Source organism: Strongylocentrotus purpuratus, unplaced genomic scaffold, assembly GCF_000002235.5.
Source record: "Strongylocentrotus purpuratus isolate Spur 01 unplaced genomic scaffold, Spur_5.0 spur5_scaffold_21, whole genome shotgun sequence".
Taxonomy (NCBI): Eukaryota; Metazoa; Echinodermata; class Echinoidea; order Camarodonta; family Strongylocentrotidae; genus Strongylocentrotus; species Strongylocentrotus purpuratus.
Window position 1 is genome coordinate 42,594,020 of NW_022145607.1, and position 9,503 is coordinate 42,603,522.

General features: G+C 37.0%; 1 long non-coding RNA gene across 1 annotated transcript; it reads left to right on the forward strand.

Annotated features, from left to right (window-relative positions):
* The first annotated feature begins 1,176 nt into the window (after positions 1–1,176).
* LOC115928109 lies at positions 1,177–3,956 on the forward strand. The gene is made up of 2 exons (XR_004065881.1): positions 1,177–2,354; positions 2,619–3,956. It is a non-coding gene; the product is annotated as an uncharacterized LOC115928109 (long non-coding RNA).
* The last annotated feature ends 5,547 nt before the right edge of the window (positions 3,957–9,503 follow it).

The window sequence follows — 9,503 nt, forward strand, 5'->3', positions numbered from 1 at the left end:
CTAAAATCTGTTTGAATAACCTTGCTTGTCCTCAAACTTAGCTTTTGCTTGCCTTCAGCATGAAATTGCTCTGTCTTTCAACAAAACACGTCACACCATTCTAGGGAGAACACAAGCGGTTTTCATTTATTCAAATGTCATTTGTTTGGTGGGAACCTTTTTCCTGATATAGTAATTCATACTTAGTTGCTTACAGTATTTTCATTTAAGCTCTATTAAAGATCCATGATAGAATGATACATCACGAACAAAATCATGACATGACATGACAAAATCATTTGAAAGATAATACTTATTTAGAACTTCCCTAAAAAAGGTGGGGCTTGAAAATGTCTTCAAGTGGGAAAATAATGACTATTAGTTGTCAAATCGACTTTAGGGCTATAGAGCCCAAAAGTAATAGTCTTGATTTTCAGACAATTGTACCGAATGGTCATACGTTTTATGCTGCGCAAAGATTCAATCAGTTTAATCTTGGCCATCACAAGAAGTGGGTTATTGATGTAGACAAATGCTCATGTACCCTTTACAACTCTTTTCATGTATGTTATTACCAAAGAAGAAAAAAAGCCAGTCAGTCACTCAATAGTGTCTGACAGTGAAGTCTAGCAAGTGAACGGGTTTCCTTGCATAATTTGAATATGAGGACACTGCTAACGTTTAAATTTCACAGATAGGACATACATGACATATTCATAATTCATGCAAAGTTCCACAGAATTTGAGGTTGGCTGCAAAAGGGACATAGTACCTTTAAGACAATGGAATAATAATAATAACATTCGGTTCTTGTGTAGCACATATTGAACGTCTCTTTGCGCTTCCAAATTTGGAAATTATAACCCCGGCTTTAGCATGGCTTCCATTACAGCGCTTAAGCATTTCAAGGAATTAATTCCTGCCAGGTACCCAGTTTTACCTCACCTGGGTCGAGTGTGGCAAATGTAGATAAATGTCTTGCCAAAGGATATTAGTGCCGCAGCAGGACTCGAACTGCGGATCTTGTCCACGACAATAGACCATTAAGATATTGACAAGGTTACAGCAACATGTGCTAGCAACATCTGATACTAGATAGCATCTCTTCCAGACAGGCATGAACACTGCAGACAGTTCTCTCATTTCCTTACCGTTATCCACAAGAATATAGAGGTAAGAACTGTATATTTTGTCCTTAAATTACTTAACTTGTACTTTTTTTTAATGGGTTATTGTAATGGAACTGGTGTGTGAAAGTTTTTAAAGTTTAGATTTGTCACTAAAAATATAGTGACGCCTAGTTACGATCTGTATTGTACATTGTACATGTACCTTTATCATAATCAATGTTTGTGGTTTTAAAGATCGGGTGACATCCAAATATAGTTTGATTCCTGTTGATGTGCAGCCTAGAAAAATGCTCCAAATCTCATTCATCTTGTGACATCATCTGTAAATCATTAGTGAGCTAACAAGAGACAGTGGTACATGTACATCTGTATGTATAATTGCTAAACCAGAGCTGATCACCTGTTTTCAATATACCATAAAATACCAACATATGAGTTGCTATGTCAGAAGTGGTGTAGCATTACCAGGAAAAGAAAAGTAACATGGAGGTATTTGTGTGCATGTGCTGAGTTGGAGAAAGTTACATAACAATTTCTCTTGTTAGCTCACTAATGATTAACAGATAGAAGAATGAAATCTGGAGCATTTATTTAGGGTGGAGCTTAGCAGGTCTGAGCAAATTATTGTAAAATATTTAAAAATCTATGAAATATATTTATAACAAATTATGAGTTGTATGCAGCCCTGCACATAAACATAAACCAACTTATATTTGGATGTCACCTGACCCCATAAGGTTTGCCTCAGTACTGATGTTTAAATTAGACTCCTGATATACATGGGTGTACATATACATGTACAGGTCTATGGCTATGCACAGTGGTAAACCAGTAACAATGAATGGAATCCTTGTACATATTACAATTTTGAACAGATTAAAACAAGTCTGTCATTAATTAGTACTTAAAGATTTGTGTAATGTACAATAAAAGCATCCTTAGTGATGGTGCCCATATAGACTACTGAACTATTTCTTAAACAACACATGGATAAATAATAACATATTATGTAATGCACATGCAAATATGCATTCAAGATGTACTTCTAAAATAATTTTAAAAAATGATTGTTTTTAGTGTCCAAGCTCAGATATATGTATTAACATTGTTCTGTCCAGTACAAACCGCTAATTTCCTATTTTCTTCTCCAATTACAGGATCAATGTGAGCGATTATGTGGCCATATATTTTGATGCACCTTCATCTAGCAGCAGGACTACAAATGGGGTGGTTTTCATGGCTCTTGTAAGTATTACCCATGTTAGATCTCGGATTATTAAGAAAATATTTAACAGGATCAACTTTCTTTATTTGAGAAATACTTAGACAAAAAGATTTTTCTAAAATGTATATGAGCAGGTGTTGTGGTACTGAACAAAGTTAACAGGGTGAATAAAATAAAATAACGGACTGTGAGATATTTCAAGGAAGTGAAATGGATTCTGAAAGCTATTTTTTTCTGTGTTTTAATGAAAGTTTGTATTTGCTATATTCTTATTTTGCTACTAGGTAAAAGCTGTGATTGATGATAATGTCAAAGTCAAATTCATGCGCCGGAACAGCAATGGTCTGTATGAATTTACAGAGGACTGTGAAGCCCATCAGCCTAAAAAGATGTAATACAGAAGATGACTCTACTAACCATGACCCCAGCCGACATAGCTTCCCTAGCTTATAATTTTTAAGAATGAGAACTGGACATGTTGGCAGATAAATTTCTTTGAAATAAGAAGTTGAACACAATTGTGTTCTAGGACAAAAACCTGTAAATGCTTACCATGCTATTGGTTTCAAATATATGAATGTCTGGGTAAATGTTATAACACAAACCAAACAAGTTCGTGGAAGCCACTGTGCAGAAATTTAATTCTTTGCACTAAGAATAAATGATGACAAAGACGCAAGTGAAGGGTAATGATACATTGCTATGAATTAACATAAATGGTTTCTATGTGAACAATTATTTTAAGTACTTTACTTTCAGTTCAACATTTTATCAAAACTTCAAAAGTAAGTTTAAATTTTGCCTTGTATATTGCCTTTGTAGTTGACAATATAGTGTGTTAACATGTGTGAAGTCTCCGAAACACTACTTTGAACTGATCCTATACATGTATATGTTCCCTGAATGTTTCAACTTTGATATGAGAAAAGTGGTTTCCCTTGAAATTACATACTGGACAATATATTTCAGCCCAGATCAGCACAGATTTGAAATCCTCATGGATTCTATTAAGTGACTTTGCAATGTTTGCGTACTGAACAAAAAGCTCATTGTATTAAGTAAAGATAATTTGTAACATACATGTACCGTACTGTATATTAACAAGTATTTTTACTCTGTAAACAAATGTTTTAGGTGTTATATTAGTAATTTAACATATCATTAACAGTTTAAGTTGAATTTTTCTTAATATGTTACCTAAGTAATGGACAAAATTTTATGTTAACATAATTGAAGCCTCCAAAACAGGCAAGATTGTTAACCTGAAGCCTCCGAAACACACACATATGAAATTTTCAACTTCCTCATTTGAAATGCGATTTCTTTGGAATTTGCATTGTAGTTAGCCCTCACTGAATGGTATTTGTAGAATAATTTTTATTTTGCTCCCCCTCTTGGAAGATAGGTAAATTTGAAAAATTAAATGTCAAATTCATATTTTGTCTTGAATTTGACAAACGCATTGAATTTTTTTAAAGACCAAATAAGTTTGACCAAAAAAGCTTTATAAGCCTTCAAGTACATTAGAATAGCAAATGAAAAATCGCAATTGAATTATGTTTGGAGAACAAATGTTGTCATTTAAGTTGATAGAATTAAAATGTTGTTTTTGTTCAAATTTATCATATTTGTCACAGTTTTTCATTATTTGTCCAGGTTTCTCATGTAGTTTAAGCTCCAGAACCCCAAAAATCCATAATTTAGACATTTATTGTAATAATTTTAGTAAAAATGATTATGAAAACATATTTTGAAATTTTGACCCTGTTTGAGAAAAGTTACACCCTTTACCGTGAAAATGACCATATATAACATGTAGTCCAAGTGGTACCATAATAGTAATGACCCATCAGTTCTGATGCCAAGAAGATTTAAAAACAGAGCAAACTAGAAATATCACTGAAGGTGATTAATACCCCTAATCCAGTATATCCAACTCATGTGATCATAAAGAATGTAACTTGGGTTAAAAATTATTTGTGTATATGTGTTGTGTGTGTGTGTGTGTAAAAAAAACCATAGTTCTTTTTGAGTTAAGTAATTCGCTCAACAAGATTTTTACAAAAAGTTTGTGGTTACCATGACAATGCTTTGTCCGGTGCAAACGCAAAGGGCATTTTGCACAACTACACATATAGATCATCGTACACACCAAATTTGATCATAATAGCTTAAATGCTTCATGTTAATGCAAAAATATGTGTTTACCAGGACAACGCTTTATCCGAGTACAGTTTCCATGGAAATGCTTTGTCCGAAAAACAAAAAGAGTATGTCTTGCACATCTATACCCCAGTGCCGTCATGAACACTAAATGTGATTTCAATTGCTTCAATATTGTGGAAGTAGTTCGCTCAGCAAGAGTTTTGCAAAAATATCTGGTTACCATGGCAACGCTAGGTGGCGCACAGTCACAAAGGGTGTTTTTTATAACCACACTCATAGATCGTTATAGATACCAAATTTGACATTAATTGCTTAAATTCTGTGGAAGTAATTTGCACTATAAGGTTTGGTAAAATTGTGGTTACCATGGCAACGCTTTGTCCGACAAACACAAAAAAAACATGTCTCGCACATCTACCCCTCAATGTCATCACATACACCAAGTTTCATTTCTTTTTTGCTTCAAAACTATAGAAGTAGGACCACGGTTGCTTTATTTTTTGGGTTTTCCTGTGATTATGTAATGAATAAATGATGATGTCATAATGACGTCATTTTCACCACCTTTCCAGCATCAATTTTCTTGGAGCATAGCCTTTTTTAAGAAGGTACATCGTGAAGATAATTTGGTGAAAAAATCATGCTTTTGTCCACCGTGTCACGATTTTTTCACTAAGCTACCCCACTACTGGGCTTTGTGTCGACTTAGCCAACGATGGAGCAGAGGGTGGGGTACTCGGATCAGCTGAGTGCAAGCGGCCCCTCGATCTTAGGTTTGGCTTTGACATGTTGAGAATGATTACGTAATATAACAATAGAAAAATGGGATGGGCCGGCACTCACAAATTTTTGGTCAAGCTCGTAGCGACAGCGTTCGACGGGTAAACACAGCAGGAAAATGATGAAGTGGGACTATCCTAGTAGACACAGAATGAATCCTAGAAACATGAAGATATCCCGATACAAACGTCTACATTTCCGATAAGATATGAGGCACGATTTCCGGTGAGTTGAAGGAGCTGGTCACAAGCTACATTATAGTGATACACGAAATGACTTGAAAAGCGTTAAAAAGGCGTAGAAAAGCAGATAAATTGTGTACTTAGTTCATATATATATATAGCCGTTCGTGGCTTTGTTTTACTATACTTACTGTTATTGCGGAGTGCTTTCATGAGCATAGTCACAGTCGAGGTCATTAAGGTGTTTAATTTATTGTTTTTGGTTGAAAACGAAAGGTGGTTATCACGTTATTTTGGTTAGTTGGTTGATTTAGCTCAAGCTTCGAAATCGCACAACGTTGGTATTGAAATGAAATTAAGGTAATTGGTTGAATTCAATAGGTTCAAGTTCGTGTTCGCGTTTAAAACGCGTAGTGAAACGAAAGTAACCCATTAGAATTTAGGGTGAAATTACTATGTCAGTTTATATGCGTACATTACGCGATAAAAATATATACGCTCAGTGGCGGCGGGCGGTGCCCGTGTGGCGGAAATTGGCATTTTTGCCTCTTCGCATATATATATGTGTATGTGTATATATGTTAATATATACATATAAAGGTTATTATGTGTATTACACACTGCTGCAGAATACCCCATGGGAAGGTTGTGTTTTGGAGAATATGATTTGGATTATTTTAATTGGCCATTGTATCTTGCAGAGCTCAATATTTATTGGTTTCCGGTAAGGGCCCCGATGATAACAGGTATCCTGTTTATTTATAACATGTACCCGCCTGTAAAGTAGGCATCTTTTCGCCTGTTTAATGCAGTGGAACCGTGTGTCTTCTTTGTATGCAGAGGGGTGTTATACGTATAGCCCACTTTGTGGTACTCACAGTTAAATTCCATATGAGAAGGTAAACTCTGTTCGCCCTCTTTAATGAGGAAACAGTGTCGCCTTTTTACGGGCTGTGGGGGGTTGTACACAAGTTCTCGTCTGTTGACGGCCCTGATGCAGAGAGTACTTTGGATTGGACATGCCGGCTCCATCCAGTTTTTCAGAGCTCAATATTTATTGTTTTCCGGTAAGGGCCCCGATGATAACAGGTATCCTGTTTATTTATTTATAACATGTACCCGCCTGTAAAGTAGGCATCTGTTCGCCTGTTTAATGCAGTGGAACCGTGTGTCTTCTTTGTATGCAGAGGGGTGTTATACGTATAGCCCACTTTGTGGTACTCACAGTTAAATTCCATATGAGAAGGTAAACTCTGTTCGCCCTCTTTAATGAGGAAACAGTGTCGCCTTTTTACGGGCTGTGGGGGGTTGTACACAAGTTCTCGTCTGTTGACGGCCCTGATGCAGAGAGTACTATGGATTGGACATGCCGGCTCCATCCAGTTTTTCATGTGCAGATACTTGTATAAATTGATCAAAAGATTCGAAAATGATACCCGGGTCCTTCCCTGGGGCAGATTGGAGCAGTGTAACGTTTAAGTAAACGTATTTTATATTCAGTTGGGAAAGTTTGTGTCGTAGTTGTTATTATTGTCATGATGTTGATATTCAGGGTAACAAGATTCCATCCTCTATTAAATCTCAAGTACCCGCAAAAACGCATCCCGTTTCATTTGTTACTGTGAATGTAAGAAATTTTATCGAACGAAGGGCGATATAAATGGTTTACATTCATCAGTGACATCACGAGTTCGCGGCGGCTTCTCTTCTGTGATGACCCTTAGCGGCATCTTGATAGAAAACAATAACATGCCGACACCCTTTGAGTCAGCCGCGCGGCTTCTTTCATGTACGCGTATCTATAAAAGGAATGTGCGCAATGTATGTTTCGAATTTATATATGGAATTATTTTAGCCGGGATATATTGGTTCTCACGGTGTTGGCGTGAGAATCCTCATTCACCTTGCAGATTTTGTAGAGGATGGTCATAGACATTATTCGGTGGCAAATTAATTTACCCTCCACCAACCCCAACTTCATTTTCCTCCTTACGTTTTTCAAGTGTATTCGATAGTATGTTTTACTAAATATTATGTGGTCAGGAAGCGTGTCAAGTGATTAACATAACGGATTAATCATGTTTGTTTTTTCCCCTCAGTCAAGTAATCTTGATGTCGAAGCAATGCTTGGCAGGTTGGGGCTTTCCTGCATAACAATTAAAGGAGATTTTATATATAACAACGTTGTTGATATAGCCGAGTAACAATTTTGGTCTCAGCTCGTTATACCATATTTTGTCGTTGTTGTTAATTCGATTATATATATTGGCATTATTGTTTTGCAAGCAATACGAATTTGTAATAATGGTTTTGTTGGTCTAGGAGATAAGTTATGATTGACATGATATGTGTTTTGTCTCACAGATATAAATGCAATAATGCATGGAAATTGTTTTACATGCTTTAGGTCAAGCAATCGAATATATACGATACAGGGTAATCTCGATTAAAGGAGATTTCATATGTAACAATGTTGTTAATATAGCAGAATAACATTCCTGGTCCCAGCTCGTTATATTATATTTTGTTGTTACCTGTATTAGGTCCATGATTATATACAACGGCATTTCTGCTGTAGCATGGTAAATTTAACGGGACCAATTAAGAACCTCGTTATACCGATTTATCGCTGTATACAGTGGGTTTAACATTATTTAGTGAGTGTGTTCACGAATTAAAGGAGAATTGTATTCCCAAAGGACATGCAGGGTAATGCTATATCAAATTGAAAGTTTACTCGGATTTGGAGCAAATTGCTTGGTCGCACGAATATCTGCGGTTTTATAACGAATGGCTCCGCAGTCGTGGGCCGTGAGGGAATTTTGTCCCGGTCATGTTTCTCAGATCAGTGGTCTGAAGATCGGGTTTGTTTCGCCCTCACCTCATCCGAAAGGGGGTCACGGAGTGGCCTCGGGGGGGGGGGGGGATCTAAACACGCGAATTGTTGGAATTTGCGTTGTGACATGCGGAAATTGGCATTTTTGCCTCTTCGCATATATATATGTGTATGTGTATATATGTTAATATATACATATAAAGGTTATTATGTGTATTACACACTGCTGCAGAATACCCCATGGGAAGGTTGTGTTTTGGAGAATATGATTTGGATTATTTTAATTGGCCATTGTATCTTGCAGAGCTCAATATTTATTGGTTTCCGGTAAGGGCCCCGATGATAACAGGTATCCTGTTTATTTATAACATGTACCCGCCTGTAAAGTAGGCATCTTTTCGCCTGTTTAATGCAGTGGAACCGTGTGTCTTCTTTGTATGCAGAGGGGTGTTATACGTATAGCCCACTTTGTGGTACTCACAGTTAAATTCCATATGAGAAGGTAAACTCTGTTCGCCCTCTTTAATGAGGAAACAGTGTCGCCTTTTTACGGGCTGTGGGGGGTTGTACACAAGTTCTCGTCTGTTGACGGCCCTGATGCAGAGAGTACTTTGGATTGGACATGCCGGCTCCATCCAGTTTTTCAGAGCTCAATATTTATTGTTTTCCGGTAAGGGCCCCGATGATAACAGGTATCCTGTTTATTTATTTATAACATGTACCCGCCTGTAAAGTAGGCATCTGTTCGCCTGTTTAATGCAGTGGAACCGTGTGTCTTCTTTGTATGCAGAGGGGTGTTATATACGTACAGCCCACTTTGTGGTACTCACAGTTAAATTCCATATGAGAAGGTAAACTCTGTTCGCCCTCTTTAATGAGGAAACAGTGTCGCCTTTTTACGGGCTGTGGGGGGTTGTACACAAGTTCTCGTCTGTTGACGGCCCTGATGCAGAGAGTACTATGGATTGGACATGCCGGCTCCATCCAGTTTTTCATGTGCAGATACTTGTATAAATTGATCAAAAGATTCGAAAATGATACCCGGGTCCTTCCCTGGGGCAGATTGGAGCAGTGTAACGTTTAAGTAAACGTATTTTATATTCAGTTGGGAAAGTTTGTGTCGTAGTTGTTATTATTGTCATGATGTTGATATTCAGGGTAACAAGATTCCATCCTCTATTAAATCTCAAGTACCCGCAAAAACG